Source organism: Schistocerca nitens, chromosome 2 (genome assembly GCF_023898315.1).
Source record: "Schistocerca nitens isolate TAMUIC-IGC-003100 chromosome 2, iqSchNite1.1, whole genome shotgun sequence".
Classification (NCBI taxonomy): Eukaryota; Metazoa; Arthropoda; class Insecta; order Orthoptera; family Acrididae; genus Schistocerca; species Schistocerca nitens.
In genome coordinates this window covers 1,170,329,777-1,170,352,239 of record NC_064615.1, presented here as the reverse complement: position 1 = coordinate 1,170,352,239, position 22,463 = coordinate 1,170,329,777, and positions in this window count along the sequence as shown.

Sequence of the window (22,463 nt, the reverse complement as noted above, 5' to 3'; positions counted from 1 at the left end):
CATTGCGTGGAGCAGTCGCCCTCCATTTCTGGCGGTGGCGCCGCTGTGTCAATCGCAGCTCTGGTGTCTCCTTCTGGTGGGAAGGTGGAAAGCTTTCCTGTTCACGTGTATTTAAGGGACGTTATCAGCTCGGAAATCAGTCAGTCGAAGTGAGCGTGAGCCGGCGTGTCGGTCATCCGGGTCAGTGTGCTGCAGTCAGTGGCTGTCTGTCGTCCAGTGCTAGTACTTGTCAGGCCGCCAGTCTGCTCGAGTTTATTCAGGCAACGGTCATTGGTGGTTGAATCGATCGGTTGGTCGGTCACGCACTGGGACACAAGATGACTTGTCCGTCTTGAGCGTCGCCACGTCAGTCCAGTGGGCCGCGCCGTATAGAGAGGGGTAGTGGCTTCGCGGTCGACACGAGAGCAACAGGAGTCAACCTACGATATTGGTCTGGCTGGTGCGAGCGGCGACGCCGTGAGACGGGAGATCGGCGTGCCTTCCTGCGACCGTTGAAGCGGCTGGCAGCGGACGGTTCGGGAGAGCGTTTTGGAGATGCTGCGCAAGGTTTTCGCCAGACATCGCAGTTATTTAGAAGTTAAGTGATTCTTGATATGTTGTTTCATTTACTTGTTAAATTATACTTGTTTTCTTGGCCAGTCTCTCGTCGCCAGCTTGCTCGTCTGTCTCTCGTCCGCATTTCTTAGGCATTTAATGTCTGTCTGTCTGTCTGTCGTACGTTAATAGCTGCCTCTGTCATGTTTGTCGGATTCGATGTTAACGAATTTATTGCTTGAGGTATAAAGGCCGAACTCCTGAAATATGATCTTCCCAATCATCTTGAGAGGTGGTATATGTTTAATGTAGACCTTGTTGGTACATTTTATGAAAGACTGCATTTCATGGGTTTTTATTTAAATGGTCATTTAGTATATAAAGTTGCCACCACTCCACCGTAAGGGTTTCCTTTTAAAAACAAGTTGCACTTTCGGTGGCCAGTAATTTTTTTTAATGTGAGTGTTTTGTAGCATTTCCATCCCTCCTACTGGGTGCATAGTTTATGTGTTTGTGTGAGATATTAAAATTCTTAGTTTAAAGTAATCTGGTGTGTTGCAGATTTGCACCAGTGTAGCCTTTCAGAGGTTGTTGTGAACGGTCGTGACTACGGCCGTGTTAAAAGGGAGCGGCAAGCTTCTCAGCCCGAAGGTTATAGTGTCGGAAAACAAAGTTATATCTGTCTGTGAATAAATTGTAACTTGATATTTAGAGGGTGCTTTCTGATGATAATTTTTAAATCTGTTTTTCTTTTTTTTTAAAAAAAAGGAAAAGGTTTTTAGGAATAAAATTTGCATTTGTTGAAATTTAATTAATTTTCTTCAGTTAACCACTGGCAACTACTTCCATGCTCACATACGAGGTGCATTCAAGTTCTAAGGCCTCCGATTTTTTTTCTCCAGACTGGAAGGAGATAGAAACATGCGCATTGTTTTAAAGTGAGGCTGCGTTCATTGTCAATACGTCCCAGAGATGGCAGCACCGTACGGCAGATGGAATTTTACCGCCAGCGGCGAGAGTGAGAACTGTTTTAAATACTTAAAATGGCGACGTTTTCCTTACTTGAACAGCGTGCAATCATTCGTTTTCTGGATTTGCGTGGTGTGAAACCAATTGAAATTTATCGACAGTTGAAGGAGACATGTGGTGACGGAGTTATGGATGTGTCGAAATTGTGTTCGTGGGTGCGACAGTTTAATGAAGACAGAACATCGTGTGACAACAAACCTAAACAACCTCAGGCTCGCACAAGCCGGTCTGACGACATCATCGAGAAAGTGGAGAGTTGTTTTGGGGGATCGCCGAATGACTGTTGAACAGATCGCCCCAAGGGTTGGCATTTCTGTGGGTTCTGTGCATACAATCCTGCATGACGACCTGAAAATGCGAAAAGTGTCATCCTGGTGGGTGCCACGAATGCTGACGGACGACCACATGGCTGCCCGAGTGGCATGTTGCCAAGCAATGTTGACGCACAACGACAGCATGAATGGGACTTTCTTTTCGTCGGTTGTGACAATGGATGAGACGTGGATGCCATTTTTCAATCCAGAAACAAAGCGCTAGTCAGCTCAATGGAAGCGCACAGATTCACCGCCACCAAAAAAATTTCGGGTAACCGCCAGTGCTGAAAAAATGATGGTGTCCATGTTCTGGGACAGCGAGGGAATAATTCTTATCCATTGCGTTCCAAAGGGCACTACGGTAACAGGTGCATCCTACGAAAATGTTTTGAAGAACAAATTCCTTCCTGCACTACAACAAAAACGTCCGGGAAGGGCTGCGTGTGTGCTGTTTCACCAAGACAACGCACCCGCACCTCGAGCTAACGTTATGCAACAGTTTCTTCGTGATAACAATTTTGAAGTGATTCCTAATGCTCCCTACTCACCTGACCTGGCTCCTAGTGACTTTTGGCTTTTTACGACAATGAAAGACACTCTCCGAGGCCGCACATTCAACAGCCGTGCTACTATTGCCTCAGCGATTTTCCAGTGGTCAAAACAGACTCCTAAAGAAGCCTTCGCCGCTGCCATGGAATCATGGCGTCACCTTTGTGAAAAATGTGTACGTCTGCAGGGCGATTACGTCGAGAAGTAACGCCAGTTTCATCGATTTCGGGTGAGTAGTTAATTAGAAAAAAAAATCGGAGGCTTTAGAACTTGAATGCACCTCGTAGTGTGATTAAATGTGTCAATGTTCTTGATGAATCGTTACTGAATAAAGTAAATTCTTTAAGAAATGATTTTGACAGTAAAATCACGGTTCAGTGATGTGCATTTATAGACAAACAAATGATTATAATTTCAGAAAAATTGGATGCTTCAATCAAGAGAAAGAACTTCATTAATTTAGCAAGCCAGTATTGCATTGGTCCACCTTTGGCCCTTAAGCAGGCTTGGCACTGATTGACATAGTTGTCGAATGTCCTCCTGGGGGATACCTTGGGCAGTCCAGTGCAATTGGAGCATTAGATGGTCAACATACCGAGCCGATTGGAGGTCGCTAACCATATTGCTCCAAACGTGCTCAGTTGCGGACACATCGGGAGACCTCGCTGGACAAGGATTTGCCAAGCACGAAGATAAACAACAGGAACGGTCGCGGGGGTGTGGGACATTACCTCGCTGTAATGCAAGCCCAGGAAGCTAAGAAGAAAAACAAAACGGGGAGTAGAATATCGTCGACCTTCCGCAGTGTTGTAAGGATGCCCATGCCTCGAACGCCAAACCAAAGGAGTCCTGCTATGAAAAGAAATGGCACCCCAGGACATCATCCTTGGTAGCCGGACCATGCGACGGGCGGCATTCAGGTTGGTACCTACCGCTGTCCAGGATTAAATCTGAATATGTAATTGCTATTCAGCAAGTGGAGAAGAAGACAAATTACACAGGTCATTTTTTTCTGCTCAACTCCCAGATTACACATCTTCATTAATACTATTATTCTGTACATGCCTTTGTCCACCTCCTAATTAGTAACGTGGCTCATTTTGTAACTACATGAGCGACATGAAATACGCTTATCTTACAACTGTTCTGCAGAAATTTTGCTGGCAATACTTTCACCTGATGTGTCATACTTATGTACTGGCAACAGGCTCCCATATTCCACTGTGAAAGAACCCTCAAGCGTTAGTGTGAATTCAACAGTTCAATAGCAACTTGTACCTTCGACTCAGCGTTGTCTACTTGCCTCGCCATTCATTTAACTCATTACCGTTCTTTTCTGTTGTACGTGTTTTTATTTCACACTGAGTTGTCTTGGTTGACTGATGTAATCCTTCACGTCTAAAACGTGAATATGCATTTAAAGTGTTTGATCGTGCAGTAATTGGTTTCTTTTCCAGCTGCACATGTTCTTTCTCTGCCTTATTTATTGTTATCTGTTTCCTTATGAAATTTCCTTTAATGTAGGCTCCATTCTCCCTTAGCATCCTGTAACTTCACAGTCGATGCAATTATTTGCACACTTTCAGTGACACTTCCTTAATTTTGACACCTAAAACATATAAAAGTAACTAAGTTCTGCTGTCAGTTTTGTAGCCGTAAATGTCAGCAGCACAAGCACTTTCAAAATCCTGAGACAAAAGAGAACAATTAGATTGGTAATCTTCCGAAATCTTGTCGTCCGAACAAAAACATCTTCGAAACATAAGTGAGAATGATGGAAGTAACTTAAATGTGGCCACGAATGAGGATTTTTCGATTTGGAAGCAACGTTTCTAGTTCATGAAACAAAAAAAGTTCGATTCAAAATGGTCTCCCATGGTTCCACTGCTTGCTTGGTAAGATCTTAATGGGGGAATAACGTTAACTGCATTTGCCAAAGATGGTAACTGATTTCCATTTTACATTGTGTGGGAAAAGGAAGGAAATGTTAGATGTAAAAACCGAAGAGAAATTGAAAAGGATGAGAGATTTTTGTCAATTATTCCGTGTGTAAATTTTCTGGTCTAAGATTCTTGGGGCATAGACAATACCAAAACTACTTTTCACAATTAATAAACCCGAAGAAAGTGGAATTCCGTGCATTACATAAGTGTGATATTCCTGGCTGTGGCCGCTAGAAGCTCGCCTTGGTGCAGCTCTATACCCGTGAAGTAGCGTATGGTACAAAACTAGAGTGAGTTACAAGCGACGGATGGCACAGTATGTGTCATTCCCGTGGGAGAGTCCGCCAGTTGTACTGAACTGGCTTCTGATTGGTTGGCACATACGGGTGTTAGTCGCCAATACGCCTAACTTCTCTTATCAATCATTTATATACTTTTCATTGTATTTAACCCAGTTTTCAGTATGACAATTTCTCATGTTTCCCTAGGTGTCTACCGTCTTTGTTTATCACATTTCACTAGTTTTGAGAAACATAAGAGTAACGATATTGCAACCGAAGTGCTTCGGACATCTTCGGGTCGCTTTGGCGCGCCTGGGAGACAAACTGCGGACATGTTGTACTGTATATCGGAAGTTGATAGAAAAGTTAAGGTGCAATTAAGAAAGTTATTTCGGTGTTGTAAAATACAGTATAAAATGTGTGATTATTGAAATAATAAGAAAACAGGACACAGTAATCAGAACTGTCGCCTACCAGCATTGTCAGTACTGCAGATCTCGCCCTCTGTAGATATGGAGACTAACGTGGGCAAGTGGCATCCCATAGAAAGCACAATCACAGGTTACAGATGACGGCATAGTAGCCTCCGTCGAAGAAGATCCCACGACCGACGAGCTGTCTTCTGCGGACAGAACTTTAGAAGACAACAGGTTGGTGGAAAGAACGGTTAGGGACTCTTATTCAGTCTCTCCAGCTTCCAGATCTGATTTCCAAAGGACACGAGTAATTTTTATTAGGTATAAGAAAGCATTACAAAGCGGCATGTGGAATGAACTGATAGAAAATTCGCACATGACATTCACGGTATTAACTATACTTGTTACAGTAATGAAAGAAAAATATTTTCCTAGACGGTGGCAATATGTCGGAAAAAAAAATTACATATTAACAGCTAAATACGCATTGTCATGACGTGAGCTGCAAATCACAGCTGTCAACAAACACTCACTCGACGAAATGCCATGTCGTGTTGTCGGAAGATTAATGGTGGAGCAACGGGTGGTATGAGTGGTGTCCATTGCGACGTGACCTAGAATACATACCGGAACGATCCGTGCGTTATGTCAGAAATTCCCATTAACGCAGCGTGCCTATTGGAATCGCGGCAGAGAAAGACCAAATGTAATGTCAGCCATAGATTACTCGCATCAGGGCGAATACTCTTAGATACAGATGCACCACAACTGACAATTTGCCTACAAATGACCGGATTCCATTCTGAAAACCAGCACGCGCTTGAACAGTTTGCAACGCATTCATGAAAATAAGTGTTGCTGTTGCTGAAGAGAACACAGGAAACGAAAACACGCGTCAGATTGTCCGGCGAGCCGTAGTTTTCATTGCCATCACATGTCTCTGCTTCAGCCTACTCCATGTCACGTGGAGGCCAGAGAGGCGGAGAGGTGAATTATTGGCCCTCACATCGAGTGTACTCTACAAAGTAGCACGTGAAATACGCTGCGAAAGCTGGAAAAAATGTCGATCTCCACAGTAGCGATAAACGTACGTGGACTTCGATCCCTTATAGAAAGCTCTGAAACAAGACTAATTGCTCGTACAGTAGACCTGTTTCTTGGACTTTTCTTCGTTGTTTCGTTCATTGCAGATATATCGGATACTACACCATCTTCAGCAACATCAACGATTCAAACGTCTCTGCTTTGTTTCACGCTGGAGTACTTTGCTGTGTTCATCTCTCCTTTGTCCGACCGATTTTGCAGCTGCTCTCTCGGCATATATTTCACAGTATCCTTGTTATCCTGCCGTTTCTTATTCTTGCTGCGTGCTCTTTCTATTTATTCTCTATTAATTTTTCTTCCATCAGGTAACGTGCAGCTGGGCGCTACTCTCAGAAATCTGCTCTCTGTATTTTCTGTTCTTTTTGATGTGATGTTTAGTAAGTGTTCAGCATTCTCACCCAAACAATATTGTGACTACAGCCGTTATTTTACGTAGGTTAAACAATGTATCTCTTCTGGCGTTTTTGCAATTCCGTGTGCCGAGCGGTCTGAGGCGCTGCAGTCATGGACTGTGCGGCTGGTCCCGGCGGAGGTTCGAGTCCTCCCTCGGGCATGGGTATGTGTGTTTGTCCTTAGGATAATTTAGGTTAAGTAATGTGTAAGCTTAGGGACTGATGACATTTGCAGTTAAGTCCCATAAGATTTCACACGCATTTGAACATTTTTTTGCAATGCCGTGTGATTGTGCCACGTACGTACATGAATATTTCTTGCTTTCTATTCACATGTGGAATTAATTATGAGAACGCAGTATTTCACGACGGCACTTTTGTATAAAATATTCTCGGACTTCTTGCCTGGCCAGTTCTGAGTAGAACCTCGTGCTTTCGACTATGGCCGCTATCGTCTCCATCAGGAGCGCTTTTTTTTCTTTTCATTTCAGTTCCTCATCAGTTCCTCATGAAGAGGAGCGCTGGCAGCGAATAAAACTGCACATGCGGATATACGGAGGGGGCGCGGGATGTGCGCTTCCCCCCCCCCCCGCCCCCCCCCCCTTTGCGGGGCCGACGGCATTTCCTACAGCGCCTCCCCCGCCAGTCAGCCCGCACGCTATTCGTTTCGTTCGTTCCTTTCCAGTCAGCACGAGAGCTAATGCTGATAGCCACTTTGCTCTTATTCTTGAAGAGACGAAGTCAGTTATGGAAGAGATGGACGTTGAGATGAGTGTTCCTCGTCTTACAGGCAAACAAAGATACAGGGAAAACTGCGATCATAATGACATATTGGAGAACAGCTGTTTTTGTTCCAACACTGGACAGTGTCACGACTGACATGAGAGAACGTCTTGCTGACGGAAATATTTATCATTTAAAATTCAACATACTTTTGCCCTCACAACTACTGAAACATGACGGTCATGTTCTGGCACATAAATTGAATCAGTGCTTAACTGTGCTTGTCTACCTGCAGCTATTGCTAGAGTAGAAACAAGTTTTTTAACATTGTGGCGTACAAAGACATGACTGACGTCGACAATGAAGGAGGATCGACTTAATGGCTTAGCTCTGTTGAACAATCAAATGGTTCAAATGGCTCTAGGCACTATGGGACTTAACATCTGAGGTCATCATTCCCCCAAACTTAGAACTACTTAAACCTAACTAACCGAAGGACATCACACATCCATGCGCGAGGCAGGATTCGAACCTGCGACCGTAGCAGCAGTGCGGTTCCGGACTGAAGCGCCTAGAACCGCTTGGCCGCAACGGCCGGCGTGTTGAAGACTCACCTTGGCATTGATTGTCCTATTTACGATATAATTAATCAATTTGTCAGGAAGAATAGGTTCATAGAATTCGTCATTTAAGGAAGAGAGCTACAATTGTAACTTTTTATATCGTAAGTTGGCATTGTCTTGTAGATGTGTATAATCAGTTTAAATAAAATTTCTTAAACTTTGCATGTGACTTGATTATTTATTATTAAAGGTGAAAGTAAGGGCAGCTCAGGATATCTTTAGCGCCCCATCATTAAGGTTTTTTTTTATATTCGCCACTTGCTGCACGTCAGTAAAAGGTTACACAATTCGGAATGATGTTTTAAAATACTTAAAAATAGAGGGCAGTCAATGATGATTTAAAAAAATAAAGCATACTGATGGACGAGATTTGTGATTTTTACATAAAATACGTGACAGTAAATGAAGTTTAAGAAAAAATACACATTATTGTATAATATTGGTGATTTCTTAAAACATCATAGTCGATGTTATATTACGGTTAAAATATAAACATTGATGATAACCCGAGCGATACAATGGCGTAATGGTGATGCTTAGTGATGCATGAAAATGGTCACGGTCATGACGGAGTTTGAATGCTAACATATAGCTACTGAGCCCTGTGGAATCGCAGGTAGTGGCTGGAAGTCAGTTAGGTGGTAGAAAGGGGAGGCAGAAAATTAAAGAATGGAGTGACGTGGAGTGCAGAGTTAGATATCTATAGAGAGGTGTCATGGCTTCTGCTGTGGTGTTTTTATATAGCCCTGGATGACTTGTGACTTGCCGACAATAAGGTAATGTTGCCGTAGATAGTGTCATGGACTGCGCTGGTGGCGCCACCACTCCTGTAGGATTGTAAGCAATTTGGCGAACTTCTGTTTCTCCTCTGCACTGAGAGTTCACTTCCTCTCACAGTAGGATTATGCCTATTGTTCTGATTTAAGATGTTCTCTCACAATCTTTTACGTAATATAGGTTTAATAGCCGTATACTTGTATACAAGAGCTTGAAGAGAACTTCTGTTTCATGAGTACGATTCCCACTTTGGCTGCAATAATTTTGCTCCTGCGCCTTGTCCTGTACCTACTGTGGATATTATTAGTGGATTGGAGCAGCCAATGTGGCATTTTTACCAAGGCGATGCCGATTACCTAATTACCACTTGTCACAGCTTAGTCACAGCCAAGCTTCACTGATTTAACATCAGCAGAGAAGTCATAGAGGGATTTCATACATTGTGGAGAGTTTAGAACCAGTTGTGCTTGCTGCTGACAGGGGAAATGCCACAGTTGTACTTGATACTACTGAATATCATGACAAAGTGACATCGTTGTTGGGGGATAATAGGTAGAAAACCCTGAAATGTGACCATGATCTTACAGCAGAAAAACAGTGGAGCTGCTGAACAATACCAGTCTATCAGAGGAAATCCTCACAGTCTCAGGACTCAAGGTCTTAGGCCTCCAAGACTTTACAGAAAACGTACAATCCACAAAGAAACCTTGCCATTGAGACCTGTCATCAGTGCTAGCTACTAGTATTCCCACATAGAGACTAGCCAAATATCTAACCAAATTAAGGGCTCCGATATCTGGCGGCTGCGAAAATCACACTAAAATCTCGCAAATGTTGATATAATGAAGCAAGAAAGAATAAACCTCAACAATATTTTATTCAGCTCAGATGTGGTTCTTTACATACAAGAGTTTGTGTGGATCACATGTTGAAACTGGCAACACAGCATTTTCCTCTTGAAACAATGAAACTGTTCTGGTATGCTGAGACAGCAACCTACTTCTTGCAGTATGGACAATTTTATGAAATGACAGGCGTAATGGCTATTGAGTCCATCATGACCCAACACCTTTATGGAAAATTTTGAGGAATGTGTACTTGGCTGTATTTCACCCACCTTCATTTTATTATTCTGTTAATGGTACATTTATGTTATGGTCACTTGGCGTTCAAGTTATGTTTCCTCAAAATCATTGAAACATAAACAGGATGCACCATGACGTCCTATTCACAGTCGAGACAGAGAGAAAAGGAAAGCTGGCGTAATCAGATGTTTCAATAGTACAGAATTTGGATGGACGTCGCAGCCAATCAACCAACACTGATTTATAAACAGCACACAGAGTTGCCACCATCCAACCCAAAAGAGAGCAATGTAAACATACTCTAAAATAAAACGAACGATGCACCATGAAGAAACTATCCGAATGGGACGAAAATCAGTTCAAATGGTTCAAATGGCTCTGAGCACTATGGGACTTAACATATTAGGTCATCAGTCCCCTAGAACTTAGAACTACTTAAACGTAACTAACCTAAGGACATCACACACATCCATGCCCGAGGCAGGATTCGAAGCTGCGACCGTAGCAATCCCGCGGTTCCGGACTGCAGCGCCTAGAACCGAACGGCCAGTGTATATGGTCTACATGTACAGACAAACAACTTGATGATTTATTAAAGAAAAAGAGCTTCACAAATTTGACATGTCAGTAACGTGTTAGTCCACCTATGGCCCCTGTTCAAGCACTTGTTCAGCTTGGAAGTGATTAACAGAGTTGTTGGATGTCCTCCTGAGGAATATCGTGTCAAAGTCTGTCCAATTGACGCGTTAGATCTTCAAAATCCCGATATGGTTGGAGGGCCCTGCGCATTATGCTCCAAACTTCTCAGCTGCGGAGAGATTCGGCGACCAAAGTAGGATTTACCAAGCACGAAGACCAGCAGGAGAATCTCTCACCAGGCGGTCGGGCATTATCTTACTGAAATGTAAGCCCAGGATTACTCGCCGTGAATGGCAACAAAACGGGGCAGAGAATATTGTCAACATATCACTGTTGCTGTAAGAGTGCAGCGTATGACAACCAGACTGGTCCTGCTATAAAAAGAAACTACACCCCAGACCATTACTGCAGGTTGTCGGGCAGTATGGCGGACGACAGTCCAGGGTGTCTCCAGACACTTCTTCACTGCTCACCTGGGCTCAGTTAGACGCACGACGCATCAATGAAGACAATTCTACTCCAGTCAGTAAGATTCTAGCCCGTTTATGGTATTCTCTGAGAAAAGATGAAGTGAAAGTATTGGTCACTTGGTGTGCCACCGACTACGCTTTTTCCTCTATACAGTGCTATATATAGCGCAAAAGGCAGAGTCCTCGGCATACGAGGAATAAGACTTAAGTTCCCGATCACCTAAGAAGATGAAGGAGATACTGCGTCAGGTAAAAAAGTCTCGTCCTCAGGATCCCTGGAATTTAAAGTGTCCTTGTGAGGGCGGAATCTACTGTATTTGTCAAACCATCCGTACCGTTTCCGACCACTGTACGGAACATCTACGCCACATTCAAATTCGGGAACTTGAGACATCAGCAGTTGCTGAGAACAGCCTCACAAATAAATTCTAAATTACTGTTTGATGAAACAATAGTTCTGTCCCAGGCATTTTCATATTGTTCTGCTACTACTATAGAGGCGGCGGGGAAAGTAAAATTAAGCGAGAACAGCTTCAGTTGAGACAGCGGGTATTAATTTAGAGGTGCGTGGAAGTGGGCTGTGGATGCTGGGAAGAAACAGCGAAATCAGCCGCATATTTTAGGCTCCAGTGGGAACATTGGCGCCACCAGCTCAAACGTAGGCAACATCTACGTCAGCAAGGCACAATTGACGACCAATCAGAATCCGTCCTTGGTCTAAATGCGGCCACCACAGCATTAGCCAAGACTGTCAGACGAAGACGATGTTTTCTCCACAACTGATGCGGCAAGATATCAAGGAATGCCATAGTTGTTACATAACACGTGTGGTCCGTTACAATTGCGGAAATTGTACATTGAAGAGTCTCCAGTATTTTCAAGTGTTTGTCGGTGGCTGTTGATCAGGATTCTGAACCTCACAAGATGGCTGCAAGTGTGATGGCTTGTTATATTGTGAGTTTTGCGTGGTCTGATAGTAATTCACTCATGAAGAACCGGTGCAATTGATAAGCCAAAACTCTTATTGTCCCCACTGTTTATGTATAGCCTCCAATTCAAACTCTTGTCTATCGTAAGACGAAGGTGTTGGTTTGAGTCACACCAAGTTAAATCCAGTGAGTTTTGGCGATTATAGAGCTTGAGCATGGAACTGAACAGCACTGCTTGGTTCTCCTCACAGTTGATTTTCAGCATCCTGTTCATTGGGTGATTTTTTCCAGATATCTCTGGAGATACCAGACAGTGTAATTTAAGTTCTCTGTTTTTAGTCGCCTTCTGGCTAGTTTTATCCAGCTCACAATGAATTTCCCTTTGGTGCCAACTCCTTCATCTCAAAGTAACACTTGCATCCAACGTCCTCAATTATTTGTTGGGTGTATTCTAAGCTTTCTCTTCTCCTAACGTTTTTACCTTCTACTGTTTCCTTCACCATCATAAAAATTACCATCTAAATGGGCATGCCACTGTGGTGGTGAGCTGCAGTATTGCTCTGCCTTCGACTTTCCAATGTTTTAATGTAATATTTCTATCGGCGGTGATTCGCCCAATGAAAATCTCCGCAGTACCCGCACTTGTCTAGGGTATTCCTCGCCTTCGTGCAGTACTTATCCGGGTGGTTCTCAGTGCAGTTCACGCACGTTAGTTTCAGATGGGACAGCTGGACAGCATGAAAAGTCTCTGACAGTGGAAGCACTGCCTGGGACACTCGGATTTTTAGTACTTCCTTATCCCCCACCTTAAGGCAAAGTAGGATACTGTAGTGCCTGTGTCGTCCAGAACTACGATGCAAACTACTAGCCGAGAATCTTAAGAACATAATGCTTTCAGAAGAGTGGGATCCTATAGCGATTATGTTTCCACATTTATATAAATAATACAAAAACGAAGAGAATTCAATAGGGAAGCACACGTCACGTTTATAGACTTATAGAAATCCCTCAACCATGTGGAAAGGCAAATCGTATGGACCATATCACACAAGAGTGCATGTCCTCAGCAAATAATATATGTGATAGGAAGCCTATATAAAGAAACAAACACCGTTCGAACAGGTCTTGAAGGACCAACGGTACCAACTGGCGGCTGTGTCATCCTCAGGACTCAACGGATGCTGTTCCAGGGGGGCATGTGATCAGCATGCCGCTCTCCCGGCCATGGTCAGATTTCTTAATCAAGTAGGTCCTCAATTCGCCTCGGAATGGCTGACTGCACTCCGCTTGCTAGCAGCACTCAGCAGACCTGGAGTGGGAGGACCCATCCAAATGCTAGCCAAGCCCTATATCGCTTAGCTTTGGTGATCTGACAAGAACCAGTGTTACCACTGTGGCAAGGTCGTTGGCAGAAATGCTATATAGAGGGAAAAAAATAAGAATGAAGACCAATGATGTTATGTGAGAAGACACACTGGTATATATGTAGCTTATCACCCACACTTTTTAATATATACATTGATGATATGAGTAAACGTGGAAAAAAAACTGATAATGGCTTGAGAGTATCAACTCACATATTTTTAAAACGATGCTCGCTGCAGAAAATCTTGCAGTTGTACAGGATAGCGAGAGTTCTCTATAAAGGTCCGTCTATGGACTGAACCAACTTCCTAAAGAATATAGCAGGAAACCATTCATTCCAAAAGCAAAAATGATAAGTTTTCAAAGTAACAAAACCGCTGAAGACTACGATCATAATAGAAAACAAAACCTTTGGACAAGTTTGTCACCCTAATTACCTGGGAACCATAAGCTACCAGAACAAAGCGGACATTGACAACAAACTGTAGCAATATCATATGATATGTGGAACAATAAATCAATAGATCCTTGAGAAATAAAGTGACAGAAGGTACAAAAATCAAGTTTTATAGGGTAATGGCGGCCCCCACACTAGTTGTTTGTACGTGAGACTTGGACAACTACTACACTCCTGGAAATGGAAAAAAGAAGACATTGACACCGGTGTGTCAGACCCACCATACTTGCTCCGGACACTGCGAGAGGGCTGTACAAGCAATGATCACACGCACGGCACAGCGGACACACCAGGAACCGCGGTGTTGGCCGTCGAATGGCGCTAGCTGCGCAGCATTTGTGCACCGCCGCCGTCAGTGTCAGTCAGTTTGCCGTGGCATACGGAGCTCCATCGCAGTCTTTAACACTGGTAGCATGCCGCGACAGCGTGGACGTGAACTGTATGTGCAGTTGACGGACTTTGAGCGAGGGCGTTTAGTGGGCATGCGGGAGGCCGGGTGGACGTACCGCCGAATTGCTCAACACGTGGGGCGTGAGGTCTCCACAGTACATCGATGTTGTCGCCAGTGGTCGGCGGAAGGTGCACGTGCCCGTCGACCTGGGACCGGACCGCAGCGACGCACGGATGCACGCCAAGACCGTAGGATCCTACGCAGTGCCGTAGGGGACCGCACCGCCACTTCCCAGCAAATTAGGGACACTGTTGCTCCTGGGGTATCGGCGAGGACCATTCGCAACCGTCTCCATGAAGCTGGGCTACGGTCCCGCACACCGTTAGGCCGTCTTCCGCTCACGCCCCAACATCGTGCAGCCCGCCTCCAGTGGTGTCGCGACAGGCGTGAATGGAGGGACGAATGGAGACGTGTCGTCTTCAGCGATGAGAGTCGCTTCTGCCTTGGTGCCAATGATGGTCGTATGCGTGTTTGGCGCCGTGCAGGTGAGCGCCACAATCAGGACTGCATACGACCGAGGCACACAGGGCCAACACCCGGCATCATGGTGTGGGGAGCGATCTCCTACACTGGCCGTACACCACTGGTGATCGTCGAGGGGACACTGAATAGTGCACAGTACATCCAAACCGTCATCGAACCCATCGTTCTACCATTCCTAGACCGGCAAGGGAACTTGCTGTTCCAACAGGACAATGCACGTCCGCATGTATCCCGTGCCACCCAACGTGCTCTAGAAGGTGTAAGTCAACTACCCTGGCCAGCAAGATCTCCGGATCTGTCCCCCATTGAGCATGTTTGGGACTGGATGAAGCGTCGTCTCACGCGGTCTGCACGTCCAGCACGAACGCTGGTCCAACTGAGGCGCCAGGTGGAAATGGCATGGCAAGCCGTTCCACAGGACTACATCCAGCATCTCTACGATCGTCTCCATGGGAGAATAGCAGCCTGCATTGCTGCGAAAGGTGGATATACACTGTACTAGTGCCGACATTGTGCATGCTCTGTTGCCTGTGTCTATGTGCCTGTGGTTTTGTCAGTGTGATCATGTGATGCATCTGACCCCAGGAATGTGTCAATAAAGTTTCCCCTTCCTGGGACAATGAATTCACGGTGTTCTTATTTCAATTTCCAGGAGTGTAAAAGGGAAGAAAGTAAAATAACAGCAACAGAAATGAAATTTTTAAGAAACGTTAAGGACTACACAATATTAAATAGTTTAAGAAGTGAAGACATAAGAGTAGAGCTAGGGATATATGCTATAAATGAGATGATCGAGTATAATCGAGAAAGGTGTCAAAAAGATTTACAAAGAATGTCAGATTCAAGACCAGCAAATCAGTCCTTAAAATTATGGACCTTTAGGTGCAAGATCCGTTGGGAGACCTAGAAAAAGACGGCTGGATACGTAGATGACAGAACAGGCCTATGGTCTAGACTACGATGAAAGAAAAGGAAGAAGAAGAAACTCATAAAGGCGAAACATGTTGACTGTAAACTGTGTGTGCTGAAAGCTCTTCCAGTATCTTTTAAAATCCTGACCACAGATTCTGAGCAAGAATCGCCTTTGCTACCCTACTTTCAAAGATCTGCATAGCTGTTCAAACTAATTTTCATCTGTATTACGTCAATTAATCATAACTTCATCTGATTATTTTTAAATCGATTCAATATATAATATGGTTACAAATAATTCAATGACCTTCTCGTGAAACGGTCACACACAGTGGCTAACTGCTGTCTAACAAAAGTGTGTCCTATTGTAAAAACGGTTTTACTGAATTTATGCGAAATTTTGTAATTGAATAGTGTCTCTAATTTTTCTTTCGTAAGTTTCATTCATATCGTACAGTTATTTGTTGCGTCGCTACGGATAACTCGACTCTACTCTGTCTGCACAAGTACCGAATTGCATGTATCTGCAGTAAATCACTGTGCAGCAAATTTGCCGGCCGAAGTGGCCGTGCGGTTAAAGGCGCTGCAGTCTGGAACCGCAAGACCGCTACGGTCGTAGGTTCGAATCCTGCCTAGGGCATGGATGTTTGTGATGTCCTTAGGTTAGTTAGGTTTAACTAGTTCTAAGTTCTAGGGGACTAATGACCTCAGCAGTTGAGTCCCATAGTGCTCAGAGCCATTTGAACCATTTTTGCAGCAAATTGCTCCATCTTATTTTATTTTACTTTCGTAAACTGAACTTTTGTCTGCTTTCAGAAAATATGGTTCACTGCCCACAGACTAGAGCAAATCGTGCCAATGTAAGATTGTCAGATACTAATTTCGTCTAACAGTGATGATAACTTTCATGATAAATTTATAAACGAACAGCAAATTATTTTGAAATTATATTCAATCCCTTTAATAACAAAGGAATAATTCGCACTAACGTGAACTATGACTTTCGCTCAGCATTATTACATACGTAAAATTACTTTAAATTACATAAGATTTACTCTTTCCTTCCGTAACGAAATAGTTTAACTAACAGTGGAGGGAGATAGCTAAATAGAACACTGAACACATGACAGTTAAGTACCAACATATATATATTGTTAGACACAATGAAATCCTTACACTACAATAATTACCAGCCTAGCGCGTGCAGCAAAAGAAACTCAGTGCAGCCGGCCGAAGTGGCCGCGCGGTTCTGGCGCTGCAGTCTGGAACCGCGAGACCGCTACGGTCGCAGGTTCGAATCCTGCCTCGGGCATGGATGTGGGTGATGTCCTTAGGTTAGTTAGGTTTAACTAGTTCTAAGTTCTAGGGGACTAATGACCTCAGCAGTTGAGTCCCATAGTGCTCAGAGCCATTTGAACCATTTAACTCAGTGCAAATTATCTTTTTTTCCAAATAAGCCGCCTCTCTATAAAATCATCTTAAAATAATTATATATCATCAGTCACATCATGGAGCATTCCAACGAAAATTTCCCATTCCCTCTGCGCTACGTCCACCATCGTAGCTGCTCACTCAGTCATGACACAATTCTCTCCCTCTTTGGCCGACTGAAACTGCTTCCGACTCCTTCTCTCATCCGAGCTCCACTCAGTAACACTAGAATCTCTGGTAGCCAAAAAATATTTATCACTCATGTGTTCACCCACGCAAAGATACTCATAGTGATACATATTGGAAATAAACTGTTGAATATGCCACGAAAACTGACATTTCTCCTGAAATTTTCTTCTTTCATAACAATTTCTTCTAGTATGTACACTTTTCGAGGTGTTCGATATTACAGTGCTCTCTCCAGACACGTCGTACTCGATTAACGATAATCGTCCGTAAACAACAGACGACGCCAATCCTGGAGCGTCTATTCCGTATGATTCCTTACCCGTATTTCTGTAGCTGAGTCCATAGACGTTGGGAACAGAAATTTACATCACCAAATCGTCCCTATGATGCGATACACGACGTTCTTTAGGCTTTTCGAAAGCCAAATTCAGGTCCAGATCACTCAGTCCACGCTTTCTTTGAGTCAAAAGTCGATCATCCTGGGCACCTTTAGAACGTAGACAACCGATGCAGTGTAAGTATTCAATACTGCCTGTCAGCTGGAACCGAATCCACGTCTACATCACATGACTGTGACACGTCGATCAGCTCAGAGCCGGTAGACGGGCAAGCGGCCGCTCAGCACTCCGGGCCCGCAGCGTCCGACGCGGCCACTTTCCTGTCGAGTGGTTCTCAGTAGCTCGTAGTGCTCCGCACTGGGCGGTTTGCATCACAGCGCGCACGACGCTACGCAGACGTATCCCACTACTGAGGGATCACATGCGATACCCCGAACGTTGTTATGTGGCATGCGCAACCCATCATCACCTTCCTTCAGTGACAATATTTTTTATTTACGTATGTCTTGCTAGTATTTGTTAGACATATTTTAAACGACCAAACCAAGTGCTTGATGACAATTTCATGTGTTACTTTCCTAATAAGATTCTGGATTTTTAATTTAAATGACGACTCATTATAACTGAAATCGATTATACACTGAGGATGCAAAGAAACTAGTACATTGCCTAATATTGTGTAGGGCCCCCGCGAGCACGCAGAAGTGCCGAAACACGATGTGGCATGGTCTCGACTAATGTCTGATGTATTCTCAGAGGCAATGGACACCATGAATTGGGGAGTCTGGTGGCAAGCGGAAGTATTCAAACTCAGAAGAGTATTCCTGGAGCCACTCTGTAGCAATTCTGGACGTGTGGGGTGTCGCATTGTCCTGCTGGAATTGCCAAAATCCGTCGGAATGTACAATGGACATGAATGGATACAGGTGATCAGATAGGATAGTTACGTACGTGTCTCCTGCCAGAGTCGTATCTAGACGCATCAGGGGTCCCGTATCACTCCAACCGCACACGCCCCACATCATTAAAGAGCCTCCCACAGCTTGAACAGTCCTCTGCTGACAAGCACGGTCCATGGATTCATGACCTTGTCTCAATACCCGTACACGTCCATCCGGTCGACGCAATTTGAAAGGATATTCGTCCGACCAGGCAACATGTTTCCTTTCATCAACAGTCCAATGTCGGTTTTGACGGGGCAGGCAAGGTGTAAAGCTTTGTGTCGTGCAGTCATCAAGAGCACACGAGCGGGCCTTCGGCTACGAAAGCGCATATCGATGACGATTCGTCGAATGGTTCGCACGCTGACACTTCTTGATGATCCAGTATTGAAATCTGCACCAATTTGCGGAAGGGTTGCACTTCTGTCACGTTGAACGACTGTTTTCAGTTGGTCCTGTACTTGCAGGATCTTTTTCCACCCGCATCGATGTCTGAGATCTGATGTTTTACCGGATTCCTGATATTCACGGTGAAATGATCGTACGGGAAAATTCCCACATCATCGCTACCTCGCAGATCCTGCGTCCCATCCTTCGTGCGCCGACTGTAACACACGTTGAAACTCAGTCGCGCGGAGTGGCCGCGTTGTTTGCGGCACCATGTCACGGATTGCGCGGCTTCTCCCGCCGGAGGTTCGTCCTCCCTCAGGCATGGGTGTGTGTGTTGTTCTTAGCATGAGTTAGTTTCATTGTTTAAGTAGTGTGTAAGTCTAGGGACCCATGAGCTCAGAAGTTGGGCCGTTAGGAATTTACACACATTTGAACACTTGAAACTAACTTAAATCTTGGTAACCCGCCGTTGTAGTAGCAGTAACCGATCTAACAAATGCACCAGACACTTGCTGTCTTATATAGGCGTTACTGCCTCAACGCCGTGTTATGCCTGCTTACATATCTCTAAAACTGAATACGCAATCCTATACCACTTTCTCCGGTGCTTCAGTATATACACATACATCAAAAAAAGTTTTGCATTACCCCGCTTCCCAGAGCTCCTGAAGACAGACGTCGACTGTCGATATTGTATCACACACACCACTCCTTTGAGTGTTCAGAGGTGTCACTAACCCAGCCCAAAAAATGTAAACAGCCATTCATGAGCAGCGCCTGTTAGTCTGAGGGGGTCCGACAGCCGATTTCTTACAGACATTCCACCAGGAAGGAGTTACACACCCCACGTTGCCTGTAGTTCAACCACGCCTAGACGGTCGGTACCGTGCTTCGGTCGCGTCCGCATTGTTATTTTGTGCCAGGAAGGGCTCTCAACAAGGGAAGTGTCCAGGTGTCTCGGAGTGAAGGAAAGCGATGTTGTGCGGACATGGAGCAGATACGGAGAGGCAGGAACTGTCAATGACATGCCTCGCTCAGGTCGCCCAGAGGCTACTACTGCAGTGGTTGACGGATGACATGCGGATAATGGCTTGGAGGAAGCCTGACAGCAACGCCACCATGTTGAATAATGCTTTTCGTGCAGCTGCAGGAAGTCGTACTATGACTCAAACTGTGCACAATAGGCTGCATGCTACGCAACTTCACTTCCGACGTTCATGGCGAGGGTCATCTTTGCAGCGCGTACAGATGGTCCCAACAACATGCCGAATGGACGTATCAGAATTGGCATCATGTTCTCTTCACCGATGAGTGCCGCATATGCCTTCAACCAGACAATCGTCAGAGACGTGTTTGGAGGCAACCCGGTCAAGCTGAACGCCTTAGACACACTGTCCAGCGAGTGCAGCAAGGTGGAGGTTCCTTCTGTTTTGGGGTGGCATTATGTGGGGCCGACGTGCGCCGCTGGTGGTCATGGAAGGCCCCGTAACGATTGAACGGTACGTGAATGCCATCCCAAAAATGGTTCAAATGGCTCTGAGTACTATGGGACTTAACATCTGTGGTCATCAGTCCCCTAGAACTTAGAACTACTTAAACCTAACTAACCTAAGGACATCACACACATCCATGCGCGAGGCAGGATTCGAACCTGCGACCGTAGTGGTCGCGCGGTTCCCGACTGAAGCGCCTAGAACCGCTCGGCCACACCGGCCGGCCATACACAGGTTCGAGAACTCTCGCAACCGAGGTGATGCAACACTGTATATATACTTTCTCAGACTAAGTAAAGAAAACGACGTGCGCCACGAACGAGTTACCCGAATGCAACTGTGGAAATCGGCAGATGTGATATACGTGTACAGACCATGTTTACTGTGCTTAGCAATTTGGCGTAAGTCGGTGCCAGAAAATGCACTTGAGTGGAAGGACAGGACCTTGCGTAAATTGAGACATCACTCACCACTAAAAGGAAGAACACACCGAGCGCATTGGCACGGTGGTTAGCACAATGGATTCGTGACGGCTCAAACCCGCGTCCTGTCATGCTGACTTACGTTTTCCGTGATTTACCAAAAGCGCTGCAAGCAAACGCTGGGATAGATCTTGTCAAAGGGCACTGCCGATTTCTTTCCCCATCCTTGTGCTTCGTCTCCAATGACCTCGTTGTCGACGAGACGTTAAACACTAATCCACTCTTCCCCTCCTCCGGGAACAACATCTTTACTTCACACTAACAGTTTAAAAGCAATGATAATAACTATTTCGAGCTTTAACGAAACTAAAGATTTTCGTTTTACTTTACTGTCCAAAAAACGCAATCAGTAGACTCTAATTTTAGGAGCTTGAAGTTATACGAGCTACTTCTTAACTGTCCAAGTGAACAATAGATGTCCTCGAATTTACAAAATCTCGAAACTGTATGAAACAAATATTGCGCCCAAGATAAAGCAGCAGTAAAATAAATTAACAGCATTAAACAGTAAGAATACCTCCATAGAGAAAAGCAGCCTTTATAATTCAAACAAAGGAAAATATTCTCAGAAACAGTCGTAAAAATACAAGGGTTTTAGGATTAGAAAGACACTTAACTCTTTCTCTGATTGTGAAATCAGGGCAATAAATAAATTACTGATTGACAGAATACAAGCAGCGTAAGCTGCCTGAAATGATTGTTGATCCTTCTGACACACTTGCTGGCTGTGCTCAAACATAAGTTGGTGGTGCTGTGGACTGGCCAGACAGCCAATCCACTATGACCGGTAGCCGAAAGGCACGCGTTAAGCTCACGCAGGCTGGCGTGAGGTCTGGAACAGGACAATGTCTTGAGAGTAGCAAAAAAGGTACGTAGCTTCTGGAATACTTAACTTTAATCCATAATTGGTGAACATCGCTCTTGACGGTACATGCATCACAAGATAAATAGCAAAGGATAATGGCGCCTTGCTAGGTCGTAGCAAATGACGTAGCTGAAGGCAATGCTAACTATCGTCTCGGCAAATGAGAGCGTAATTTGTCAGTAAACCATCGCTAGCAAAGTCGGCTATACAACTGGGGCGAATGCTAGGAAGTCTCTCTAGACCTGCCATGTGGCGGCGCTCGGTCTGCAATCACTGACAGGGGCGACACGCGGGTCCGACGTATACTAACGAACCGCGGCCGATTTAAAGGCTACCACCTAGCAAGTTTGGTGTCTGGCGGTGACCCCACAGGTGGTCTAAACTGGCCTGTAGCACGGAACGCCGCCCACGATTGCAAAACGATATTCAATGCCGAACTACGTCAAAACACAGAAAAGTATAACCTTTATCAGGCTTCTAAATAACAAACGTTAGTTAACATGTAATAATTATTCATTACCAACTCGATACGAAATGAGAAGCAGAATGGGCACCTTTCAAGAAAGTCAGTTAAAACAAGCTACAAATAATGCAAATAAAGCAGCTTGAAAAATTATTGCCAAACTTTAATCATTGAGAGATGTATCAGTCAGGGTTGGCCTAAGTAAGGCTACACCTTCAATCAGCTATTAATGATTATTATCAACATATAATAATGAGAGAGTGCACAGCATTAAGCGACACAATAGACCAGTGAGGTCGACTTCATACAATAGATAATCAGACACCCTGTGAGGACGTGCTAATCAAACGTACTTAATAAAACAAACACCTCTAATAACATTAGCGCTACCAACT